General features: G+C 42.2%; 2 long non-coding RNA genes across 2 annotated transcripts in view; both read left to right on the top strand.

Moving 5' to 3' along the window:
• LOC138683548 (uncharacterized) overlaps positions 1-24,380 on the top strand; it is a 313,882-nt gene that overhangs the window by 138,325 nt on the left and 151,177 nt on the right. The window lies entirely within an intron of this gene.
• On the top strand, positions 11,917-23,297 carry LOC138683526 (uncharacterized). Its single transcript, XR_011323020.1, has 2 exons — positions 11,917-12,069; positions 22,963-23,297. It is a non-coding gene; the product is annotated as an uncharacterized lncRNA (long non-coding RNA).

Here is a 24,380-nt window from a genome sequence, read left to right as displayed (position 1 = left end):
CTCGGGATCATATATCAATGGGAGGGGAGTCACAAAGACTTGTTAATAATAGAATGGATCTTTTTAGCTCACCAGGCCCGAAAAACCATACTTTCTCGAATTGAAATGATTTCAGAATTAATTATAAAGGGGAGACGTCGGATTACTGAGATTTGTGGACAAGAACCACACACGATTGTCATTCCTTTGACTCAAGGATATTTACAATGGTGTCTACAGAATAGCCTAACTTTACAAATTGCTTTTGCAAATTTCAAAGGAAAGATAGATATTCATCTTCCTGCACACAAAATGTTTACCTTGCTACAGAATATACAACTAGAAGAAAAGGAATTGTGTGCAAAGTTACCTACTGATGGTCCTACAGTATTTATGGATGGCAGTGGAAAAACAGGAAAGGCAGTAGTAGTTTGGAAAGAAGGTCAGGTATGGAAAAATCACATTGTCACATGTAAAGGCTCCCCCCAAGTGGTGGAACTTCAAGCTGTAATAGAAGTATTTAAAAAGTGGCAGGATGTTGAGGTCAATATTATTGCTGATTCTTTATACGTGGTAGGTGTAGTAAAACGCTTGAGACGGGCTTATTTGAAAGAAATTGATAACATCACATTGTTTGAAAAATTTAAGATGTTGCTATTTCTGTTAAACCAATGGACAAAGTGTTATTATATAATGCATGTGTGAAGTCACACCAGTTTGCCTGGATGGATCACAGAAGGGAATAAATGAGCTGATTTACTAGCTAATCCTGTATGGACTGGGCCACCCCCCCAATAAACTTCTACAGGCACGTGGAGCTCATAGTTTTTTCCACCAACCAGCGAAAGTATTAGCCAAACAGTTTCAAATTTCTATAGCAGATGCCAAAGCCATCATTCTATCCTGTGCTGAGTGCCAGAAATTATCTGGGCACAGAGATGGCGCTGTAAATCCTAGGGGTCTGCAATCCTTGCAATTGTGGCAGACTGATGTGATTCATGTACCAGCTTTTGGAAAATTGTGTTATGTTCATGTTTCTGTTGATACATATTCCTTGATGGTATGGGCCACAGCACTTGCGGGCGAAACAAGTCGACATCTACAAACACACTTACGATAAGCATTTGCAGTAATGGGTGTCCCAGCCCAGATAAAAACAGATAACGGACCATGTTTTATAGCACAATGGACTCAGGAATTTTTTTCAGCAATGGGGAGTTACTCACATTACAAAACACAAAAAGGGGGAGTAGGGAATCTCTCTCCACAAGAAAAGTTAGCTAAAGCCAAAATTAGGGGTAAGGTCATGGTTTTAGTTAAGAATCTAGAAACAGGGCAATGGGAAGGTCCATTTTTCATTAATAACCTGGGGGCGAGATTATGCTTGTGTTTTCACAGGTGCAGGCCCACAATGGACTTCCGTTTGATTTGTACGACCATCATCATCTGGAGCGTCATAGATGGTGCGGCAATATGAATACCACCTCAGCCAAAAACTAATGTATAGGTCACCTTGGTCAACATAACAGGTCAAGATTCTCTGTGCATTGCAACCGCATCACAAAGCCCATGAACCAATAGACAGGATGGCTATGACTCGTGCAGCGCACCTGGCCAGCAAGCGCATGCATCATAGGTTGCAACTGAGGCGGATTTTGGCACCCGCTGGCCACGTGTGCTGAAACCCGTTCCTCTGCAAATGTATAAATACCGGGATTTTCCAAAGAGCATCGGGCTGGTGTACGGCAAGGCCATCGTTGCCTCCGTGGGGACGCCCACGTAAAGCTGTCACCTACCGATTGCTGGGCTGAGTTTGCGGAGCAAGACGGCACAAGAATGTATGGATGGTCCATCTTCCTCACAGTCCTCGGATGGACGTAGTCATGGATACCACCACAAACCAAAGAAAACATCTGGATGACCCTGGCTGACATGACCGGACAAGATTGCTTATACCTCATGTCCTGGTTTCAGCTGGGATGTAGTTAACTGTCTTCCTAGTAGCTGGTACAGTGCTATGTTTTGAGTTCAGTATGCGAAGAATGTTGATAACACTAATGTTTTCAGTTGTTGCTAAGTAGTGTTTAGACTATAGTCAAGGATTTTTCAGCTTCTCAAGCCCAGCCAGCGAGAAAGCTGGAGGGGCACAAGAAGTTGGCACAGGACACAGCCAGGGCAGCTGACCCAAAGTGGCCAACAGGGTATTCCATACCATGTGACATCCCATCTAATATAGGAACTGGGAAGTGGGGGCGGGGAATCGCCGCTCGGGGACTAGCTGGGTGTCGGTTGGCGGGTGGTGAGCAATTGCCCTGCGCATCATTTGTACATTCCAATCCTTTTATTACTACTGCTGTCATTTTATTAGTGTTATCATTATCATTATTAGTTTCTTCTTTTCTGTTCTATTAAACCGTTCTTATCTCAACCCAGGAGTTTTACTTCTTTTTCCCGATTTTCTCCCCCATCCCACTGGATGGGGGGGAGTGAGTGAGCGGCTGCGTGGTGCTTAGTTGCTGGCTGGGGTTAAACCATGACAAACAGAATAAACAAGAAGACAAAAAAAGAAAGATGCCAATTAGAAGAACACAGGTGTGCATTCCACGATAAAGGGAACTTGGCACAAAGAACCTCAATTCGGCACTTTATCTTGACCAATTAGACTGAGACAAGTTTCGCATGTTTTAGTTAGTGTAACCAATTATGTCCTACGTTTATGCACGTGTACAGAGTTAGTATAACCAATTATATCTTACGTTTATACGGATGTACAGTGTCGATATAACCAATCATATTTTATGCTTGTGCGTGTGGACACTATATGCTTGCATGCAGCAACCAATCAAAGCTTTTAAGGACCTTAGAGAATTGTATAAGAATGATCAGCTATGCTCAATAAACTGGCGACTTTGATCATCATATTGGTGCGACAGGATCCGTCAGTGAACAGGGCATATTGCCTCTCATTTTCTGGCAGTTTATTATACAGCGGGGCTTCTTCAGCACGTGCCACCTCCTCCTCTGGCGACATTCCAAAATCTTTGCCTTCTGGCCAGTCCGTGATCACTTCTAAAATTCCTGGGCGACTGGGGTTTCCTATGCGAGCCCGTTGTGTGATCAGTGCAATCCACTTACTCCACGTGGCGTCAGTCACGTGATGTGTAGAGGAGACCCTCCCTTTGAACATCCAGCCCAGCACTGGCAGTTGGGGTGCTAAGAGGAGCTGTGTTTCAGTACCAACCACTTCTGAGGCAGCTCAAACTCCTTCTTCATACGCTGCCAATATCTCTTTTTCAGTTGGAGTATAGCGAGCCTCGGATCCTCGATATCCTCGACTCCAAAACCCCAGGGGTTGGCCTCGGGTCTCCCCAGGTGCTTTCTGCCAGAGGCTCCAGGTAGGGCCATTCTCTCTGGCTGCGGTGTAGAGCACATTTTTAACATCTTGTCCTGCCCGGACTGGTCCAAGGGCTACTGCATGAACAATCTCCCGTTTAATTTGTTCAAAGGCTTGTTGTTGCTCAGGGCCCCATTTAAAATCATTCTTCTTCTGGGTCACTTGATAGAGAGGGCTTACAATCAAACTGTAATTTGGAATATGCATTCTCCAAAACCCCATGACACCTAAGAAGGCCTGTGTGTCCTTTTTATTAGTTGGTGGAGACATAGCTGCTATTTTGTTGATCACATCCATTGGGATCTGACGACGTCCATCTTGCCATTTTATTCCCAAAAACTGGATCTCCTGTGCAGGTCCCTTGACCTTACTTTCTTTTATGGCAAAACCGGCTTTCAGAAGGATTTGGATTATTTTCTTCCCTTTCTCAAAGACTTCTTCTTCCGTGTTGCCCCATACGATGATGTCATCAATGTATTGCAGGTGTTCCGGAGCTTCACCTTTTTCCAGTGCAGCCTGGATTAGTCCATGGCAAATGGTGGGGCTGTGTTTCCACCCCTGGGGCAATCGATTCCAAGTGTACTGGACACCCCTCCAAGTAAAGGCAAATTGTGGATGACACTGTGCTGCCAAAGGAAGGGAGAAAAATGCATTAGCAATGTCAATTGTGGCATACCACTTGGCTGCCTTTGACTCTAGTTCGTATTGAAGTTCTAGCATATCTGGAACGGCAGCACTCAGAGGTGGCGTAACTTCATTCAGGCCGCGATAATCAACTGTTAGTCTCCACTCCCCATTAGACTTCCGCACTGGCCATATGGGACTATTAAAGGGTGAGCGAGTTTTGCTGATCACTCCTTGGCTCTCCAGTTGGCGAATCAACTTGTGGATGGGAATCAGAGAGTCTCGGTTGGTGCGATATTGCCGCCGGTGCACCGTGGTGGTAGCAATTGGCACTTGTTGTTCTTCAACCTTGAGCAACCCCACAATCGAAGGGTCTTGAGAGAGACCAGGCAGGGTAGACAGCTGTTCAGTGCCCTCCATCTCCAAGGCAGCTATACCGAAAGCCCATTGATACCCCTTTGGGTCCTTAAAATACCCCCTCCTGAGATAGTCTATGCCAAGGATACATGGAGCCTCTGGACCAGTCACAATGGGGTGTTTCTGCCATTCATTCCCAGTTAGGCTTACTTCAGCTTCCAATAGAGTTAACTCTTGGGATCCCCCTGTCACACCAGAAATACAAATGGGTTCTGCCCCTTTATAACTTGATGGCATTAGAGTGCACTGTGCGCCAGTGTCTACTAGAGCCTTATACTCCTGTGGGTCTGACGTGCCAGGCCATTGAATCCACACAGTCCAATAGACCCGGTTATCCCTTTCCTCCACCTGGCTGGAGGCAGGGCCCCTCTAATTCTGGTCAGAGTATTCAGTATTCACTTCTCGTAAAATTGGCTCAGAAGTCCCTTCAAGAGGATCAGAAATAAAATCAGCCCTTCTACTCTGTTTGGAAACTGGAGCGGCATTTCTCCTGGTAGAATCCCCTTTTGTGGTGGTTTTTCCTCGCAGCTCACGTACCCGTGCATTTAGGACCGAGGTAGGTTTTCCGTCCCATTTCCTCATGTCCTCTCCCTGATCACATAGGTAAAACCACAGGGCACCTCGCGGTGTGTACCTTCTATATTCTCTCTCTTGGGCAGAAGAACGCTCACTCCTAATAGCTGAGACATTGGTCCTTACAAGTGTGGAGTAGGACATATCCTCTTTGATTTGTTGGACATCCTGGGACAGCTTCTCCACAGCTGCAATGCAGGCTTGTAGGGAGGAGGAGAGATTTTCTTCATATTGACGGAGTTGGCGAGCCACTTCCTCCACTGTCGGTGCCTCTTCATCTTTCCAGGCCATTATTGCCAGTGAGTTGGCATAGGACGATGGTGCGCTCCGTACAAACTTCCGCCACGTGGGTCGTGTGCATTGGACTTCGTCTGGATCTTTGGGTAATTGTGGGTTGTCCGGGTCATGATGAATCGTCTCTAGCACAGCTAATTCCCTCAGATATTGGATACCTTTTTCCATGGTGGTCCACTTGCTTGATTGACATATAACATCTTCCTTAAAGGGGTACCTTTCCTTCACACTTGACAGGAGTCGCCTCCAGAGGCTGATGGCTTGTGTCCCTCTTCCAATTGCCTTGTCAATGCCACCTTCCCTGGCAAGCGATCCCAGCTGCTTGGCTTCCCTACCTTCTAATTCCAAGCTATTAGCCCCATTGTCCCAGCATCGGAGGAGCCAGGTGATAATATGCTCAGCTATACGGCGGCCAAAGTCTTTTCGCAAATCCCGCAGCTCACTCAAGGATAGGGACCGGGTTATTACCTCTGGTTCTGCCTCTTCCTCCGGTTCCCGTGATGACCCTGGTTCATCTTCATCCTTCACTAAGCGAACTGATTTTTTTGTATATTTCTTTTTCTGTACGGGGGCAACTGATACTGGTGCAGGTTGGTCCGCTGGTTAAGTTGCAGTATCGCTCACCGGGTTTTGGATAACCGCAGTGTCTGTCGCCGAGGTTTGGGTAGCAGCAGTGCTCGTCGCTGGGGCTGGAGGGACCACGGTGTCTGTTGCCAAGGTTTGGGTAGCTGCTGTGCACGTTGCCGGGGCTGTAGGGGCTGCAGTGCCTGTTGCTGAGGTTTGGGTAGCCCAAGTTCTCATCGCAGGGGCTGGAGGGGTCACAGTGCCTGTCGCCAAGGTCTGGGTGCCTGCAATGCTCATTGCTGGGCCTGGAGGTGCCGCAGTGCCTGTTGCCAAGGTTTGGGTGGCCGCGGTGCTCATCGTTTTGTTGTTAGGTCCAGAGACTTTCTCTTCCCCTTGAGGGTACTGAGTGGTGTCGAACAGGGCTCGATAGGCATGGGCCAGGCCCCAGCACATTGCAGTGATTTGTATCTCTCTGGAGCTGCTGGGGTGACAGCATAGCTTTTCCAAATATTTTACTAGTTCTTCTGGATACTGCACTTGTTCAGGGGTGAATTTCCAAAACATTGGAGGTGCCCACTTTTCTAGGTACTTGCCCATACTACCCCACACACCCTGCCACTCATAATTATCCAGCCTTGGGGCAGATCTCTGGGTGATCTTCTTAAATAGTTGTTTAACCTTAAACGAGAGCTGAACCACATTCAGATGCATGCTAGTTCCTAGCAGTAGGGCTAGGACCGTGCTAGTCCCAACATCCCAGGAGTACTCAAATTTTTTCAAAATTCTCAAACACCATTGTAACTGGACTGAAGGAGAAAGGAGAGGGGAAGAAAGATACCCCACCCATAGACTGGTTTTCCATGGAGGAAAGGTAAATGGTATAATTATTAATAGTTTCCCACAGATGGCTCCCGCAGTATAAAGGTGACAATGCTAAGTGCAAATACCGGATTAATCCCACAGCCGATGACTTTATCATACCATAAACCAGAGTTATACCATACATCAAAGTGAAAACCTTAATCCACCTCCCACGGATGATAAGCAGTAGAAGAGGAACTACATACAGCAAGCGAGGTGATACATAACAGACCCTTAAAAACCAGAGCAACAACTCTAAGAACACATAAATCAACATAATGAATGCTTAGAACAAATTTGTTTTAACAAGCTCTGGTCAGGTTTGTCGTTATCTCAACCCTTCGTGCCCCACATTGGGCGCCAAAAGGACTGTCGTGGTTTAACCCCAGCCAGCAACTAAGCACCACGCAGCCGCTCACTCACTCCCCCCCCATCCAGTGGGATGGGGGAGAAAAATCAGGAAAAGAAGTAAAACTCCTGGGTTGAGATAAGAACGGTTTAATAGAACAGAAAAGAAGAAACTAATAATGATAATGATAACACTAATAAAATGACAGCAGTAGTAATAAAAGGATTGGAATGTACAAATGATGCGCAGGGCAATTGCTCACCTCCCGCCAACCGACACCCAGCCAGTCCCCGAGCGGCGAATCCCTGCCCCCCACTTCCCAGTTCCTAAACTAGATGGGACGTCACATGGTATGGAATACACTGTTGGCCAGTTTAGGTCAGGTGCCATTCTGCTCATTTAAATATAAAATCCAAACTAAAAAAAATTAGAAGTGCTTGAAGTAATGGCTCCCTTTCCTTTACTCTGGGCTTCTTTCATTGAATATTTTTTTTGTTTTATGGTTCTCCTGTATATTGGTTCTGAGAAAGTACTGAAAATAAGTGACTGCATTCCTGACATGCTAGCAGTGGACAATAAGGCTGAAGCCCAGAAGTTACATCCATGGAGCCAGTTGTCTTCAACGCCAACAGAAGAGAAGATTGATGGTCACAACTCTTACTGGATTTACCCTAATGAAAATTAAGAGAGAGACTTTACACCCACATCTACACCTCAGATTCATACTTGGTTTGAAAATTTTGCTTATTCTTCTCATCTTGCAGTTGAATCTGACCCCTATCAAATACCAGAGACACTAGAAACAAGCACACCAGAACTGTCAGTAGTGCTGTACCTGCCACACTACTACATCGATATTTTTAATGAAGATGCTGCTGCATCACCCAGAGAAACTGCTGGCAGAAAGGCAAGTCTGAGAAAGATATATTTCACGAAAAGCTGTACACCGCCTAGGGAGGAGGCTTTGATGTACTCTCTTCCATTGAGTCCATCCAGTGTTTGGGTTACACAATATAAATAAGAATTTCTGAAACCACAAGTTCTCTTTTTGACGAAGGCTTTCAGAAGCCCAACAGCCCTACTTCTGTTAAGGCTGCAAAGCTGTTGCTTCAGGAATGGTTTAAAAATACTGACTTGTGCACTGGAATGATGTGTGCTATGGTTTCATCACAAGTTACAGGCATTATGTAAGATTTACAGACCAATGTTTTGTGGCCTGTATTATGTAGAGGGTTAGATCACAGCAGTTCCTCATAGCCTGATGCAAAGAACTACTATATTTTGCAGAGGTTAAAAATTTATTCAGAAAGCAGAGGGGCAAGTTAAACAAGCAGGTAGGTTGTCACGCTCAAGGAGTGTATTTCACTTGCAGTATTCTGTGTGCGCTTACTATGTGCTCTGGCCACCCCTAGCCAGTGTGTATTATACAGCTGTGCATGGAGCATTATCTGTCTTTGGAGTGTGCCTCAGAATAGTAACATCAGCGGGGGGGTGGGGGTAGTTGGGTTGTATTTTCTCTCTCTCTCACATGATGTAAGGAATCAACACAGAAGAGTCACCTGCATTCAATGTGGCACATTACTGAACAATTAGAAGGAACTTTGTCTTCTCTACGAGCGCTACCCTGTGCACCAAAATCCTATGATCTTCCTGCTTTTACTTCACCTGTCTTCTAACTACACTTGGTGGGTGAAAGAGCACATAAAACAGACTTTTATAGTACAGGCCCCTGTTAGTGGGCTGCCATTCCCATTTCTGGTAACTGCGGTACCTTACACTTCTGCCTTCTCTGCCTTGGAAGAATGACCCTTTAAAATCTTAAACAAAATCCTCTTAACTAAACAAAGAAATGTGGGGAGTTAGTTCCTTCTTTTGGCATTAACCTTTTGTCACGAATAAGATTTTGTTACACGGCTTTGGTTTAGCAGCAATTTAGGATTTATTAATATTTTTGAGATCACAAGATTAGGTTGTTGTCGTGGTTTAACCCCAGCCAGCAACTAAGCACCACGCAGCCGCTCACTCACTCCCCCCCATCCAGTGGGATGGGGGAGAAAAATCAGGAAAAGAAGTAAAACTCCTGGGTTGAGATAAGAACGGTTTAATAGAACAGAAAAGAAGAAACTAATAATGATAATGATAACACTAATAAAATGACAGCAGTAGTAATAAAAGGATTGGAATGTACAAATGATGCGCAGGGCAATTGCTCACCACCCGCCGACCGACACCCAGCCAGTCCCCGAGCGGCGAATCCCTGCCCCCACTTCCCAGTTCCTAAACTAGATGGGACGTCCCATGGTATGGAATACACTGTTGGCCAGTTTGGGTCAGGTGCCCTGGCTGGGCATGAGAAGCTGAAAAATCCTTGACTATAGTCTAAACACTACTGAGCAACAACTGAAAACATCAGTGTTATCAACATTCTTCACATACTGAACTCAAAACACAGCACTGTACCAGCTACTAGGAAGACAGTTAACTCTATCCCAGCTGAAACCAGGACAGTTGTATAATTTTAACAGTACTTAATCATCAGCCAATTTAACAGAGTGATTCAATGGAATTTGTTACAATCAAATTTGCAACTTACTTAGTTAAAGATTTGAAAATGGCAAGGATCACCCGATACTTACAGCAGAGTTGCACACAGATGGAGGTTAAATCAAATCACACACATGCACAGACAGATAAAACAGTTCTAAACCACACACAGACAGGCAAATAGTTCCGAACCAAACTGCAAATGCACAGATACAACAGTTCTGAACCAAATTTTACACCACCACCACCCACACACACACAGAGGTTAACCTATGATTAAAATTTCCCTTTCGTGAGTTTCATGAAGTACTCAATTTTACGTGCCAGCATCATCAATGGATGGTCAGTAAACCTCATGAAATCAGGCCTTTAAATCCTCACGAAATCATCAACAGATGATCTTTCAATCCCTGCAAAATCTATCCTAAGAGGTGGCCCAGCTCAAGGGGAGATACTGGGTCACACAGCCTGCTGCAGTCCCAGAGAGCTCCAAAAGGTCTTACCTTGGATTGCTATTTACAGGGATGATTTGCTTTGGTCATTATTTTACATTCTGGCCACAATTTGTGCCAAGTCGTTCTGATATACAATTCAGGCAGCAGATGGCCCAGGTGTGGCCGGGAGTGCCTGATGCCCATAAGTCTCTGCACTTGTAATCAAGATAACAGCACAATGGGAGTTTTCCCAAAGCATGCATGGCTTATTCTGAGATCTCAGAGTGGCCCAAGGGGCCTGCACCACCACACCCTTGCACTTATGTAGCAAGCCTCAAACAACTAGGTAAGCAGACAGGGTAGTCAGATGCATAGGTGTACAAATCCCATTTCTGAAGAACATCAAATTCAGGCTGCATATCAGCTAGATCTTACAACACTATTTTTGCATGTATTAAAACAAACAAACAAAACAAACTTCCTTCAGCTAGTGATAAAAGGCATTACTAACTGTGATTTCAAAATGCAACAGACATTCTTCCTGATACCATACTTTTTATCTTGCAGTATTGGCAGAAACAGAAATTGATTACCATAGATTTTTTATTATAATTCTCAGAATCTCTACCGTAGACAGCAGTGAATTTGGTCTTCCATTTTTATTTTTAAAAATTGTATATTTAGAATCATAGAATCACAGAATCATTTAGGTTGGAAAAGACCTTTAAGATCATTGAGTCCAACCGTCAACCATGCCCACTAAACCATGTCCTGAAGTGCCTTGTCTCTGTGCTTTTTGAATACCTCCAGGGATGGTGACTCCACCACTTCCCTGGGCAGCCTATTCCAATGCCTGACAACCCTTTCAGTAAAGAAATTTTTCCTAATATCCAATCTAAACCTCCCCTGGTGCAACTTGAGGCCATTTTCTCTCATCCTATCACTAGTTACTTGATAGAAGAGACCAGCACCCACCTCACTACAACCTCCTTTCAGGTAGTTGTAGAGAGCGAGAAGGTCTCCCCTCAGCCTCCTTTTCTCCAGACTAAACAACCCCAGTTCCCTCTGTGATAGACTGAATTGTTATCTCAAGCCATTTGTCTCAAGGATTGTTTGCTGTGAGGAGCCATTTGTCTCTGGGATGGCTTGTTTAAGCAGGGCACTCCCCTGTCCCTAAGGAGGATTACCAGGCCACTGAGGCATCCAGGGGAGGAGACAGGCCAGAGCCAGTGAAGCATGCAGGAATGTGGAGACTACCATTCTCATGGAAATGTAGTGTAATCGACAGGGAACCAAATTGTTCCCTGACATTGTGTAATTCGTGTTGAATTAAAAGAAGACAATAAGGCTTACATACCAATTGGGAAGGGGGAAGAGACATATTGAGATTTAGCAGATGCCTTGTGTAAATAACAAGGCTTGCTTAAAGGTCACGGGAAAAGGGCAACGGCTATAACTTACTAGATAAGGAGGGAAGAGACAACGGCTATAATTTACCAGATAAGGGGATTAACTCTGCCACGACTGCATTTCTCCACAACAAAAGACATTCTACATCAAAAGACACTCCTCGCTTGAGAAGATCGACCGAACCTGCCTAGTAACAAACCTGCACGAGTGAAGAAAGAGGAAGCAGGACAAGGCGGAGACTTACAAGAAAGGGGTGCATGAACTGTATCTAAGAAATGTAACTATAACAGAAAGTTGCGAGCCGTTGGTAGAGTGCGGACTCCCCGGCTGCCCAGCGCTGCTTGCTTGCTATTCTCAATAAATATATTGATTCTATAAAAAAATTGGCTCTGTCGGTATATAACAATTTTGGTGACCCTGTCGTGATCAGAGTCAGGCTGGTGCGCGGCCCCAACTTGGGAGGGCGCCCCCAATCTTTGGATGGTCCTGGATTGGCAGGTCCCGCTCCGGACTCGCTCTGACCTTCATGGACCCAAATTACCTGAGCGTAGCAAGCAAGGAAAGAAAGACGAGCTCGCCTAACACCCCTGTAAAATCGTGCACGAAGATCCAGGCGGCAGAGATACGTAAGTATAAACCGCTGGTTGGGGACAGGATTCCTTGAGGGTGCGAGTGTGTGAGACGCAGAAATCTCTGCAAAGCGAGTGCGGACCTCTTCTAGGCGCAGTTCCAATCTCCCGCTGTTACTGATTTGTTATTAGTTAGAATTAATCATATTTAATTTTAATAGGAATATGGAACTATAAGAAATATTTTAGCAAAATTATATATTGCATTCTATACATTTAACCAACAACTAACAGCTGCTGTGAAATCCCCTGTGTAGCCCTGTACCAAGGCTGGAGGAATTGGTTAAAATCATCTAGTAGGAACATTTAGAACTTAGATAACAGATGTCAGAATTTCAAATTAATAGGAACTTAGGAACTTAAGAAAAATGTATTATGTGTAACTATAAGAATTCGAGTATTGTCTGAAATCAGTTAACCACGGAAGCTTTGGTAAAGATTTACTTTGATCTAATTAACGAGAATTCCAATCAGTAGAGTTAAGTGAGATTAACCAATGATTGTTTTAGTATAAGAATATTGATAAGGTGGTGTGACTGAGGGCCAATCACTAGAAATATTAAATTCAAGAATTAACATTGAATGTACTTTATGTAAATCTAATACATGATGGAGAAAATCGTACTGCGCAGAATCACATGAAAGGTCAACTATCGGACAAAGTGAGGAAGACTATGGAAGACCACCAGAGGGCTTCTGAAGACCACCAGAGACCTTCACTGCACCTGCGTAAAGGACATTTACATATGCTAAGAACTTCCCAGAAATCTAATGAATATGCATAACATTTCTCAGAAATCTAATGAATATGTATGAGTAAGTTTAATATAAGGTGTATGATTTTGGTGTTCAGGTGTGCATGGTTCATGAGAGGACTCGCCCGCGCACCCGGCCGTTAATAAAGAAGTGTCTGCTTATCTACACTACATTGGTGTTGATAAGTTCTTTATTCCGAGTTTTTCGGTGACAGTTTCTGGCGACCCAGATGGGACCTCGCTGAGAGAGACCGGAGGAGTCGGGGACTTGATCGGTTCCTGCCGGCACCGAGGATTTCTCGGGGATACCCATCGATCCCCGATCCATAAGGGTCTCTGCAACGTTCCCTGGATTTTGGTAAGACACTTCTTTTTTTGAAATATTAAGGATAGCTATCCAAGTGGGTTAGAGTCCCACTAAGTGGGGTTAGAGTCCCCCCGAGTGGGTTAGAGTCCCACCGGTATCGTCTGCCTGTCAGACGCGGCGAAAGCTGCGCAGGGTTGGACTGAAGGATCCTGAAGGAAGCCTAGGCGTCTGCCCATAAGACATAAGCGAAAGCTATTGCTGGGTTGGACAATTTGGGAGTGGGTTAGAGTCCCACAACTTTTGAGGATTCTGGGTTAGAGTCCCAGCTTCAAAAGCATTTTGGAGTGGGTTAGAGTCCCACAACTTTTGAGGATTCTGGGTTGGAGTCCCAGCTTCAAAAGCATTTTGGAAACTTTGGGTTTGAGTCCCAATTCCAAGGAATTTTTAAGAGTATATGTGTACCTTTGTGAGATATTTAGTATATTTGGAAGTATCACAAATCAGAATTAAGAGTTGTATTACAGTGTGTTATATACCTTTGTTTAAACTAACAATTGTGGAAAGGTGTGAGTGTGAGTGTTGTAAGTGTAACTGAGCACAAAGCGAGTGTGGAGTTTGAAAGTTTTAAGTGCGAGTATATTTTGCTGATTAATAATCTTGCCAGGGGATATTGGTTATGACTCTTGCCTAGGGAAGTCGGCTTTGTCCGTGCCCTAGACAAGTAGGTGGACTCCATTACCTGGCAATAATTGTTATTTGCATTTGTTTGATATCTGGTATTTGATACATGTATTTGGTATTTGAAACTTTGTACTTAATACTTGGCATTTGATACTTGGTTTGGTATTTGACATTTGATATTTGATTATTGACATTTGATACTTGATATTTGATATGTATATTTAATAGATATTTGGTATCTGATATATAAAGATAATGACATTAGCCAGATTATTTAAGAGTAAGAGTATGGGAAATTTATCCACTGATGGAAAGATACCAAAAACATCTCTGTTGGGATGTTTGTTGGCACATTGGAGTAAATTGCATGATAACTTATATAAAAATCAAAAGATTGAATATTGTAATCACTGGTGGCCCTTGTATGTTTTGGAAGATCAGGAAAAATGGCCAACAAATAGAACTTTAAGCTATAATACTATATTACAGTTAATGTTATTTTGTAGAAGAGAGTAAATGGAATAAAGTGCCATATGTAGATTTTTTTCTTTTAAGTGAAAGTATCTGACGAAGACCAGAGGGGAGTCTCCCAGTAGAACCTCTGGTTACAACTAAACTGGTAGAACAGAAAATTGAATTTGAATTGACACTAGAGTCATCTTTTCAGCTTTCAATACCTTAGAGAGAGAATTAAGTTCTGAAGAAATTGGTGGTGTTGGTGCAACAAGTGAATGAGAAACTAGACCCTTTTTTTAAATCTTTAACAATGAAATTAGGAAAGCAATGGGTCACTCATCAGTTTTTGTATGTGACAAATTCTCTTAAACTCCTGCTAAGGAGAAATTTATTTGAGAATTTAGAGGCAGAAATTAAATGTTAAAAATGGAGAGATTAAAATTTTAATTCCAGAAACTAAACATATCGAAGCAGTGGCTTTGTTGTTGCAGGACGGTCACCAAAGCAGAGGATCATACCAGTCAAAGTAAATAATGCTGTAATTCCAGTCGTCTGGGCTGGGGAAGTTCCTGGTAAATCCAAAAGAGCAGAGCCTGTGAGAATTGATTTAAAGCCAGGATTGAGTCTGGTAAGAATTAAACAATATGCCCTAAAATTGGAAAATCGGAAAGGGTTAGTACTGATAATACAAAAATTTCTAAAGTACAAATTGTTAATAGAATGTGAATCCAAATATAATACCCCAATTTTGCCTGTTAAAAAGGCTAATGGAAAAGATTACAGGCTGGTTCAAGACCTTAGAACAATAAATCAAATAGTACAAGATATTCATTTGGTAGTAGCAAATCCTAATACTTTGTTAACAGCCCTAACAGAGAAACAAGAATGGTTCACAGTGTTAGACTTAAAAGATGCCTTTTTCTGTATTCCCTTGGATCCCAATAGTCAAGAGCTTTTGCTTTTGAATGGGAAAATCCTGAGACTGGGGAAAAAAAAAAAAATGCAATATACATGGACAGCCTTGCCTCAAGGCTTTAAGAACAGCCCTACCATTTTTGGAAATCAATTGGCACAAGAATTAGAGATTTGGAAGAAAGAAAATAATCAAGGAATCCTGTTGCAATATGTGGATGATTTATTAATTGCAGCTGAGACGGAAGAACAATGCACAAAGTTAACTATTAACTTTTTGGGTATCAGTGGATATTGAGTGTCAAAAGAAAAAGCCCAAATAACCCAGAGAGAAGTAACTTATTTGAGTTTTAAAATCCTGAAAGGACAGAGACAATTAGGAACTGAGAGAAAGGAGGCAATTTGTCGTCTCCCTGAACCTAAGACTCTAAAAGAATTGCGAACATTTCTGGGAATGGTTGAGTGGTGTCACCTGTGAATTGCAAATTATGACTTGCAGGTCCGACCTTTATATGAGCAGCTCAAAACCTCAAACAATGGATTTATAGATTGGACTGATGCCGGGAAAGTTGCTTTTAAACAACTAAAACAAGCTTTAATAGAAGCGCCAGCCCTAGGCCTGCCAGATCTCACAAAGACATTTGAACTCTTTACTCATGAAAGAAGAGGTATAGCTCTGAGTGTCCTGGTCCAATATCTGGGACCAAGTCGGCGAGCTGTGGCCTACTTCTTGAAACAATTAGACAATGTGAGTCTGGGATAGCCTGGTTGTCTGAGAGCCATTGTTGCAACTGTGCTACTGATCCAGAAAGCTTGTAAGTTCACCTGAAGGCAAAGGATTACTGTGTATGTTCCCGATATGATAACTATTGTGTTAAAACAGAAAGGGGGCATTAGTTATCCCCTAATAGAATGCTGAAATACCAAGTGGTGTTACTGGAACAAGGTGATGTTTACTTAAAAACTACTACCATTGTTAACCCTGCTGTGTTTTCAACAACTGATCAAGTTAAAGGAGAACTGGAACATGACTGCTTGTAGACAATTGAAAGAGTTTATTCCAGCTGACTGGATCTCTAAGATATGCCACTGGAAGAAACAGATTGGGAACTGTATACCGATGAAAACAGTTTCATCCATGAAGGAAAGCGTTTATCAAGATATGCAATGACTACTACTGAGGAGGTAATTGAATCGTGAGCTTTGCCTCCAAATATCTGCCCAAAAGACTGAATTGATAGCTCTTACTCGAGCACTGGAACTAAGTGAAAAAAAAAAAACAAACACAAAAAAACCCAAGTCAACATTTGGACAGACTCAAAGTGCTTTTGGAGTAATACATACACATGAAACAATATGGAAAGGAAGAGGACTGTTATCTGCACAAGGAGCCACCATTCAACATGCAGAACAAATACTGAAATTGTTAGAAGCCATCCGAAAACCAATAACAGTCACTATAATATACTGTAAAACACATCAGTTAAGTAAGACTGTTCCTGAAAGAAGTAACTGATTGGCTAATAAAGCTGCTAAAGAGGCTACAGAAAAAGACATCCTAACACTAGTTTCAGAGAAAAGTGTAAAATTGTCTAAAGAAACTCCAAATTATAATGAAAAAGATGAAAAATTAATTATTAAATTACAGACTAACAAAATGAAACATGATAGGCTATAACACTGATAAGTCAAATAATGGTCCCACCCACAATAATAAGAGAAATTGCCCTAGCTGAACATAACAAAGTAGATTGACGAACAAAAAGTAAAATATGACAAAGATTGTTTAAACAATTATAAGCGGATATAAAATTTATATATAAAAATATCCCCAAATGAGTAATAAGATTATCTTTGGAATTATTAAATAAGGAAAACTTTTTAAGAGAATTGTCTTGAAAAGAAAGATATATCCTAGTTTTAGTTGATATTTTATTGGGTGGCCTGAGGCTTTCCCTTGTCGCACCAACAAAGCAAGAAAAGTAGTTAAAGTCTTGCTCAAAGAGATAATACCAAAATTTGGAGTGCTTGTAAGAATGTCATCCGACAATGGCCCTCATTTTATAACAAAGATTATGAAACAAGTTGAGCAAAGTATTACCTATAGATTGAGACTATCACACCCCATATAGACCACAAGCAAGGAAAAAAAAAAAAACAAAACAAAAAACAAAAAACCCTTAAACAACAGTTGAGCAAAATTGAAAAAGAAACTGAAACCATTCGAGAGGATATGTCAGAAGATTGGCTGGGAAAAACTTTTAGTGGATTAAGATGGAATCTGAGCTCTTGGGTACAGTCTATAATCAAAACTCTGTTTCTGTTGCTAATTGTCTTTTTGATGATCATGCTGCTATATGCTTGCCTGAAGAGACAATTTACTAACAGGATTGCAGTCAACTGCATGATCATGAGAGAGGTTCCAATTATTCCACCAGAATACAGTCCACCACCAACATATGCTGAAACAAATATTAACTCTTAAAATAATAGTGGATAAATGTTATGTAAATAATGTGAAAGTATTGAAATAATTTTCAACACTTTCAAAGGGGGGAAATGTTACTGATTTGTTATTAGTTAGAATTAATTTTAATAGGAATATGGAACTATAAGAAATATTTTAGCAAAATTATATATTGCATTCTATACATTTAACCAACAACTAACAGCTGCTGTGAAATCCCCTGTGTAGCCCTGTACCAAGGCTGGAGGAATTGGTTAAAATCATCTAGTAGGAACATTTAGAACTTAGATAACAGATGTCAGAATTTCAAATTAATAGGAACTTAAGAAAATGTATTATGTGTAACTATAAGAATTCGAGTATTGTCTGAAATCAGTTAACCACGGAAGCTTTGGTAAAGATTTACTTTGATCTAATTAACGAGAATTCCAATCAGTAGAGTTAAGTGAGATTAACCAATGATTGTTTTAGTATAAGAATATTGATAAGGTGGTGTGACTGAGGGCCAATCACTAGAAATATTAAATTCAAGAATTAACATTGAATGTACTTTATGTAAATCTAATACATGATGGAGAAAATCGTACTGCGCAGAATCACATGAAAGGTCAACTATCGGACAAAGTGAGGAAGACTATGGAAGACCACCAGAGGGCTTCTGAAGACCACCAGAGACCTTCACTGCACCTGCGTAAAGGACATTTACATATGCTAAGAACTTCCCAGAAATCTAATGAATATGCATAACATTTCTCAGAAATCTAATGAATATGTATGAGTAAGTTTAATATAAGGTGTATGACTTTGGTGTTCAGGTGTGCATGGTTCGTGAGAGGACTCGCCCGCGCACCCGGCCGTTAATAAAGAAGTGTCTGCTTATCTACACTACATTGGTGTTGATAAGTTCTTTATTCCAAGTTTTTCGGTAACACTTCTGCCCCGGTAGAAACAGAGGGGATGAAAACTCACCCAACCCCTTCTGCCCTGGTAGAAACAGAGGGGATGAAAACTCAGAGTAGGACTCAGAGAGACCAAGAAATAACACATTTATTGCCCCTAAGAGAAGTTGCCATGGGGGGGAAATCAGGGTGGAGCGGGATTTGTATCAGCACCCTTAAATTCTGGGGACGTCCGAGAATTTAAGAAAGAAATGGGAAGTTTACTCGCGGACCCTTTAGGGGTCTCCGAAAGACTAGATCAGTTTTTGGGCCCTAGTGTTTACACCTGGGATGAAATTCAGGCTATCTTAAGGATACTCTTCACATCTGAGGAAAGGGATATGATTAGGAGATCAGGGATGAGACACTGGGACCAAAGACATCAGCATGGGCCCCAGGGGGATGTGAAATGGCCCCTACAGAGACCAAATTGGGACCATCAAGTTGCAGGAGATAGACAAAATATGAGTGATTTAAGAGATATAATATTTCAGGGAATACGAGAAGCGGTTCCCAGAGGACAAAATATAAATAAGGCCTTCAATGAGTATCAAAAAAAGGATGAAACTCTGACTGACTGGTTAGAAAGATTAAGGAAAAGTTTGCAGTTGTATTCTGGAATTGACCCTGATACAGCCGTGGGTCAAGCCCTGCTGAAAACACAGTTTGTGGCTAAATCGTGGGTGCACATAAGAAAGAAATTAGAGAAGTTAGAAGACTGGCAGGACAGAGGGTTGGACGAGTTGTTGAGAGAGGCTCAGAAGGTGTATGTACGCAGAGATGAGGAAAGTCAGAAGAAGCAGGCCAAAATTTTAGTTGCAGCCATCCGAGAAGGACAGAGAGTTAGCAAACCAGGGTCCATGAGGACAGACAACAAGGGACCCAGCAAAGAAGGAAAGCCAATTAGACCAGAAAATAAAGAAACAGGAATTGAATGTTATTATTGTGGGAAGAGAGGGCATTTGAAGCGGAATTGTAAAAAGAAACAACAGGATGAACAGATGTTTAAAAATGATTAGGGGGGTCAGGGGCTCTACTTATTGGGGACTAAAACATCTACGGAGCCCCGAGTAAAGTTGAAATTAGGTCCCCAAAAGGAGGAGGTAGAATTTTTAGTAGATACAGGAGCCAAGAGATCCACCGTTCAAAAACTACCCTCCGGTTGCACCCTTACTAAAAACACCATAAATATTGTAGGTGCAAAGGAAGAACCGTTTAAAGTATATGAAACTCAGGCTATTGAAATAGAGGCTCCTCAAAAATTTTGCGTGGGTAAATTTCTGATGGTGCCTGAAGCGGAATATAATCTTTTGGGAAGGGATTTAATTGTTAGTTTAGAGATTAATTTATCAGTGGAAAATGATAATCTCGTGGTGAAGTTGTACCCCTTAAATCCCACTGATGAAGCAGAGATCAATCCTGATGTATGGTATAACCAAGACAATATAGGAAAATTAGATATTCCGCCGATAAAGGTAACCATCCAAAACCCAGAGAGACCAATAACAGTGAGGCAGTACTCATTGTCCATGGAAGGAAGAAAAGGTTTAAAACCCATAATACAAAGTTTAATACATAAAGGAACCTTAGAACCCTGTATGTCACCCCATAATACCCCCATATTACCTGTCAAGAAACCTGACGGGTCATTCCGGTTAGTTCAGGACCTACGAGCTGTAAATAGCCGTACGGTCACCGGGTTCCCAGTAGTCGCTAATCCTCACACACTATTGAATCAGATCTCCTCAGATTACACTTGGTATAGTGTGGTAGATTTGAAAGATGCCTTTTGGGCCTGCCCCCTTGATGAAAGCAGTAGAGACTATTTTGCCTTTGAATGGGAGGACCCTGATACGGGTAGGAAACAGCAGTTAAGATGGACAGTGTTGCCCCAGGGGTTTACGGAGTCACCTAACCTGTTGGGGCAAGCCTTAGAAGCCATATTAGAGCAATTTACCCTACCCCCGGGGATTAAACTTTTACAATATGTGGATGATTTATTAGTGGCAGGAACTAATGAAAAAGAAGTTAGAGAAAGCACGATACAGTTACTGAACTTTTTGGGGGACGTCGGGCTTAAGGTTTCTAAATCAAAACTTCAGTTTGCTGAATCAGAGGTAAAATACTTAGGCCACTGGCTAAGCCGGGGAACCAAGAAACTTGATCCTGATCAGGTGGAAGGAATTTTAAGTTTACCACCTCCAAAAACTAAGAGACAGGTTCGGCAGCTGTTAGGACTTTTGGGCTATTGTAGACAATGGATTGAAAATTATAGTAGTAAAGTAAAATTTTTATATGAAAAATTAACCCGTCATAAAATTCAATGGACAAGTAAAGATGAAGAGCAGTCGAATAAAGTAAAAGAGGATTTGATAACGGCCCCGGTTTTAAGCTTACCAAATTTGAAGAGGCAGTTCTATTTATTTGTAGAAACAGATAATCACACGGCATACGGAGTACTAGCACAGGATTGGGCAGGGCAGAAGAAACCGGTAGGGTACTTTTCTAAACTTTTAGACCCTGTGAGTAGAGGGTGGCCTATGTGTTTGCAGGCTATAGTAGCTGTGGCTTTGATGGTAGAAGAAGCAATTAAGGTAACCTTCGGGGGAAAATTAGAAGTATATGCTCCCCATAACGTTAGGGGAATTTTGCATCAAAAGGCAGACAAGTGGCTGACTGATAGTAGACTGCTAAAATATGAAGCAATCTTACTTCATTCTCCCAATTTACAGTTAAAAACTACCTCGGCACAAAACCCAGCCCAGTTTTTGTATGGACATGTAGATGATTTACTCATACATGATTGCATCAGCTTGATAGAGTATCAAACCAAGATCCGGGAGGATTTAGAGGAGGAGGAATTAACTGAAGGACAAAAATGGTTTGTTGATGGCTCCTCACGGATGGAGGAGGGAAAAAGGAAATCAGGATATGCAATAATAGATGGGAAAAGGGAAACAGTACTGGAGTCCGGCCCCCTTAGCCCTAGCTGGTCAGCGCAAGCCTGCGAATTATACGCATTATTAAAGGCTTTGCAAAGGCTAAAAGGAAAAGTAGGAACCATATTTACAGATTCAAAATACGCCTTTGGGGTAGTACATACTTTTGGGAAAATTTGGGAAGAGCGAGGACTTATCAATACCCAGGGTAAGGGTTTGATCCACGAAGAATTAATAAGGCAAATTCTTACTGCAATCAGAGAACCAGAACGGGTAGCAGTAGTGCATGTGAAAGGGCACCAAAAAGGACAAGACTTTTATACCAGAGGGAATAACCGGGCCGATTATGAAGCAAAGAAGGCAGCCTCAACCGCCCAAGAAATAGTAGCAATGCCCATTAAAACCTTAACTGAGCAGAAGGAAAAGGTCTTTACTAAGGAGGAAATACAGAAATTTCAGGCTTTAGGGATTGTCCAGAAGGATGATAAATGGATCCTCCCGGATGGACGAGAAATGTTACCAAAAACTTATGCTAAACATATAATTTCTAGACTACATCAGACCACCCATTGGGGAACCCAAGCCCTAGCTGATCAATTTTTAAAATACTATGGATGCATAAGCATATATGATCTGACAAAACAAGAGGTTCAAGGGTGTTTAACTTGTCAAAAGGTGAACAGGTCTAACTTTAGGGCAAAATCCCTTGGAGGGAGAAAATTGGCCTGCAGACCTTTTGAGAGGATCCAAGTAAATTTTACAGAGTTACCTAAGGTAGGAAGTTATCGATATCTTTTGGTAATAGTAGACCAGCTTACCCATTGGGTAGAAGCATATCCCACTGCGAAAGCTGCTACTAGAACTGTAATTAAACATTTGCTAGAAGAAGTTATTCCTAGATTTGGTATGGTTATAGCTATCGATTCGGACCAGGGAACGCATTTTACATCCAAAGTATTAAAGGAAACAGTAGAGGCTCTAGGAATTAAGTAGGAATTCCATACCCCATGGCATCCCCAGAGTTCAGGGAGAGTGGAGAGGATGAATGGGCTTATTAAGGCACAACTAACGAAGCTAATGATAGAGACCAGAATGTCATGGGTTAAATGTTTGCCATTAGCTTTATTAAACATCAGGACAACGTCCCAGACTAACACGGGGTTATCTCCCTATGAAATGTTATATGGAATGCCTTATTCCCATGGAATCCCAATACAACACCCCAAAGTTGAGGATGCATCTATCGGTACATACATAACTACCTTAGCGAGGATCATAAGGGACAACCGTCAAAAAGGAATAGTGGAACAGACGGTCCCCCGGGATTCCCCATCCATAAAATTGAGCCTGAAGACCAAATATTAATAAAAAACGTAGAGAGAGACATCTTTAAACCCCCGCTGGGAAGGTCTGTTTCTTGTTCTCTTAACTACAGATACAGCCATCAGGACGGCAGAAAAAGGCTGGACCCATGAGACTCGGGTTAAGGGACCAATCCGCACATCACATTGGGAAGTGGTCAACAAGCCAGAAGATCTAAAAGTCACCTTGAGGAGAAAGAACTGATGAATGAACCTGTGATCATTAACTGTGTAAACCCAGGTTGTAATTGTTACCCATTTGTATGTTATAAGTGTATAGTGTGTCAGGGAAAGTGGTGGAGCCATTGCCGTTACGGGTATTCCCCCAGAGGGGTTTGTCAGGAGTGTCACGATCGGGAAAGACAATTGACTGACAAGGCCTTACGCCTAGGGGTTTTAGTAGGAAAAATTGAGAAGGATTCCACTGAGTGGTGGGAAATATTTGTAAAAGGGATACATCCCGAATGATATGGTTATAATTCAAACGAACCTTGCCCTAACGTAACAATAATAACTGACATAAATTGTAGAAAAACGGTCGTGGGAGTGAGTTGCTACTTGTGAGAAGTGAAAGATAAAAATTGGAGCGCCTACAAAATAAGACAGGCCAAGCGGCCTAACAAGTGCTCCCCTGAAGAATACATTTGCTGCCGAGAAGATGGTACACCCCGTTGCTCGAAGCAACCGAGTAGACGGAGGAGGCAGAAATGTACTGCTGTGGGGACTGTTGATGACGAGCTGCCTTAAATATGGAGCTGCAGACCCATATAGTAAGCGCTACCAAGTTGAAAACACCCTAACGTTTCCCACTGACCCAACCTCGCTCCACAATGACCTAAAGGATTTAAAAATTAAGGACACGAAAAGGCAAGGATCTTGGGGTATAAAAGAGACACCTTACGATGATATATTAAGTTGGGAAAATAATACCCACACTGGTCCATGGATACCACCACTGCTCCCTAGATGTTGGGATCAAGCTCTAATGCTTTTACTTTATGTAATTTTAGGCCTTAGAAATGTAAAATTATTAGTTTTGGTATGGATGGGCTCAGTACAAGGAAAAAATCCCCATCAGCCATACGAATGGACTCTGTCAAGATGGGAAGATTCCACAATTATCCAAAAGAAAATTACTGCAGGGTCCCCCAGTTTTACCGCCCCACTTTGTACTCTGGCTCCCATAAGTCCATACTTGAACGAAAAGCCCTTTTATTTTTGTCCTAGTTCTAATCCAGGGAAGGGGTATTGCAATACACCTAACCAATATTACTGTGCTTATTGGGACTGTGTTACAATTGCATCAGCTTGGACTCCCCCCGTAAGGGACAAATTTTTGAAAGTCGAATGGGGACCGCGCGGGTGCAAGCCACCTAGGTATGAAGACTCTATACAGTTGGCTCCCCGTAGAACAGTCATATTAAGTAATTATTCATATTTAGTCCTAAATGTCACGTCACCAGAGGACCCCGGGTGGGTACTGGGAAAAACT

The sequence above is a fragment of the Haliaeetus albicilla genome, chromosome W, assembly GCF_947461875.1.
Source record: "Haliaeetus albicilla chromosome W, bHalAlb1.1, whole genome shotgun sequence".
Classification (NCBI taxonomy): Eukaryota; Metazoa; Chordata; class Aves; order Accipitriformes; family Accipitridae; genus Haliaeetus; species Haliaeetus albicilla.
Note: the sequence above shows the minus strand (reverse complement) of the source record. Positions and strands in the feature narration are given on the sequence as shown.